Genomic DNA, 3603 nt, shown 5'->3' on the forward strand with positions numbered 1-3603 from the left:
TAAAGCCCTAAAACGATCTTTAAAAATGGATGAAACATATACATCATGGTGGACCCCACAGAGCACCGACCATCAGCCAGGGGGCTGGTATCAGGGGGAGTAGCCAATCCGTTTCCGGATCAGTATGCAATCCGCGTTCGGAGTTCAAGTTCTGTTTGGCTCGGGGGTGTATTCGTCATTTCGAGTCGTGGTGGCCCTGTCTGCTGTGAGTTCGTGGGGCCCACTTGCCATCGTGGCAGGTTTGAGATCCCTACCAATCCTCAAGTAGCCCCATGTCGTTTTATGCATCCTTGGCTAAAATCGGACCGACATGCTAGCAGAATCAGTCACACGTGTGAAGATTCTGATCAACGGTCCATGTTCAACGTGCATACGGTGCGAGGCCAGCCTTTTGGACTGGAATCCTATGTAACACCTAGCTGCGTAAAACACCCAAGCCTGTGGGGCCCACCGTGTACTATATGAAAAAAGATCGGCCCGATAAAAACCTCTTATGGGCCACACCAATTGGAAAAATGTAAAACTGCCACTAAAACCTTAAAGTTCACACGGTGCGGCCCACTCGATATTTGGATCGGGCTGATTTTCGTATTTTTCACTCCATCGATACACCTTATTAACGGTTTTGATGAAAGATACACACCACGGTATTCCCACACACAAACATACGGTTCTCATCCCATCCCCATTGTTTCCATTTGGGTCGCCCATCTGAGTGTTGAATCCTGCTGAAAAATTTTTCACTGGTGTAGAATTCAGTATCGAACCTGATGCACGGAGTGGATTTTACATACACAACATGGTGGGCCCCACGAGCTTTGGCGTTGATACAGAGGATTCTGGTCCCTGCCAGGTGAATGGTTTGTTTCATGCCCATCATGCAATCTTGGCATGTGTGGCCGGGAAGCGGATTCGCTGGGACGTGGATTAGATGAAATCGGATTGTGTACTGAGTTACTCAGTACGCTCTTATTGTACTGAGTAAACTCCATTGGGCCCACTATGAATTCATGTGGTTTATCCACACCGTCCATCCGTTTTTCAAGATCATTTTAGGGGTTGAGCCCAAAATTGTAAGTATATCAAAAGCTCAAGTAAACCATACCAAAGGAAACAGTGGAAGTATTGATTTCCACCATTGAAACATTTCTAACGCCCCCAGTGATGTTTATTTCTCATCCAAACTGTTCATAAGATCACAAAGACATGGATGGAGGGAAAACACAAATATCATTTTGATCTAAAACTTCTGTGGGCCCCCAATAGCTTTTCAACGGTAGACTTCAATTCACACTGTTTCAGGTGGTGTGATCCATTTTATCTTTGGATATTGTTAATTTTTGGTTTAAAGCACTAAAGTTATATGATAAAACGGATGGACGGAGTTGATACAATTCATGAATTACGGTGGGCCCCACAGAGTTTACTCAGTACGCATAGCGTACTGAGTTACTCAGTACGCAATCCGCTTCCGGATTAGATACTGACAGGTTGAGTAGCGAATCCGCTACTGAAGTGACGTCACCCAGTTCTGTGGGCCACACTATGATGTATGTGTTGTATCCACACCGTCCATCCATTTTGAGATATTATTTTAGGGCATGAACCAAAGAATGAGCCATGAACTTGGTGACGTCGCTACTCAAGCTGGCAGTAGCTAATCCGCGCCCAGATTGGCTGGTGTACCACACATCAGCTATGGTGTAGATACGTGTCGTGCAAAGACCAGCGCCGACGCTCCTCGAGCTCCAAGTTGTACGAACGGTTCAAAGGAGATCAAAGTTACGTGCCCCACAATGATGTATTTATTATATGCGGGAACGGATTGGCTACTCCCCTGCCACAGCCAATGGCTGATGGTCGGTGCTCCGTGGGCGCCACCATGATGTATATGTTTCATCCATGCCTTCCGTTTATTTTTCAGATCATTTTATGGTATGGGACAAAAAATAGTTATATGGGACAATCTCAAGTGGACCACATTACAAGAAACCGTGTTGAATGAGCGAGGATCATTAAAAACATTTTGGATGCCATAAAAGTTTTGGATGAAGCTGCTCTGTCTTTTCCTTTCACCTGGGCCTGTATGACCTAATAAATAGATTGGATGTCAAATAAACAATACAGTGGGCCTTAGGAGGATTTTAATGGTGGATATCCAATCATTATTGTTTTCCTACGATGTAGTCCACCTAAGATTTATATCCTTTTATTTTTTGGGAAGAAGCACGAAAATGATCTTTAAAAATGGATGAACAGAATAGATGAAACACATACATCATAGAGGGGCCCACATATCACTGACATGTAGCAAGGGAGTAGCCAATCTAATTTCCATTATATGCACACCGTTCATCCATTTGTCGATATCATTTTAGATAATTAAACTAAAAATGAATCATGTCCAAAGCTCAAATGGACTACACTAAAAATATCAGCCAGGACAATGATTGTCACCCTTAAAAAGTTTGCAGGGCTCACCATAACGTTTATTTTCCATCCAACTTGTTAATATGGTCAAAAATACATGGATGATGAGGAAAAACAAGTTTCATATTGATCTGAAACTACTGTGACCCCCAAAAGGATTTCAACGGTAGACGTTCAATCCCCCACTGCTTTTTGCAGTGTGGTCCACTTGATCTTTAGATCTATCTTATTTTTAGGCTCAACCCTTAAGACGGTCTTGCAAAATGGATGGACGGTTTGGATATAATAAATACCTTACGATGAGACCCACAGAACTTGCTGAGGTCAATACACCAGCTATATAGCTGGTGTGTGGTACACCAGCCAAACTGCTTCTGTGTCGCCGACCACGCTTCTCTCGTGGTGGAGATCACGTAAGGAGGGGGACGGATTCAATCAGGTAGTGACCTGACCGAGTTCCGTCCGGTCTTTTCCGTGGGGCCTATATCCACACCGTTCATCCTTTATTTCCAGATCATTTAGAACATGATCTAAAAATGAAGCAGAGCCAAATCTCAGGTAGACCATACCACAGAAATAGTGGTATTTGAACATCCATCGTTAAAAGCTTCTTAGGGCCCACCGTGATGTTTATTTGACATATAACTGTTGACAATGTCACCTGAGGTCCGCTTGACCCAAAACTTTTGTAGCCAATAGATAGTTTTTAATGGTAAACCACCGATGTTTCCTGTGGTGTGGCCGATCTCATATTTGGATCTGTTTTCTTTTTCTTTTTCTTTTTGAAAAACAGATGAATGGTGTTGATGTAAAACTCATACATCAAGGTGGCCCCGGCAGTAAAGGAAACGGATTGGCTACTCCCCCTGAGTTTACTCAGTACGATAAAAGCATACTGAGTAACTCAATACGCAATCCAATTTCCCCTACCACCAGGGTGGTCGATGCTATGTGGGCCCCACCATGATGTATATGTTGTTAGTGACAGACATCTTCAACCTATCAGATTGGGGGCTCGATGTCATCGAAGACAGTTCGATGACATCGAAGTCGGTCGATGCCATCGAGTTTTTTCGAGATTTTTAGCCCCGGTCGTTGGACTGTTTTTGTTATTTTTCATTTGCAGAAACGCAGATTCTGCACAGATTTATTTGCAGAAACGCAGATTCTGCG

Source organism: Magnolia sinica, chromosome 17 (genome assembly GCF_029962835.1).
Source record: "Magnolia sinica isolate HGM2019 chromosome 17, MsV1, whole genome shotgun sequence".
NCBI classification, from domain to species: domain Eukaryota; kingdom Viridiplantae; phylum Streptophyta; class Magnoliopsida; order Magnoliales; family Magnoliaceae; genus Magnolia; species Magnolia sinica.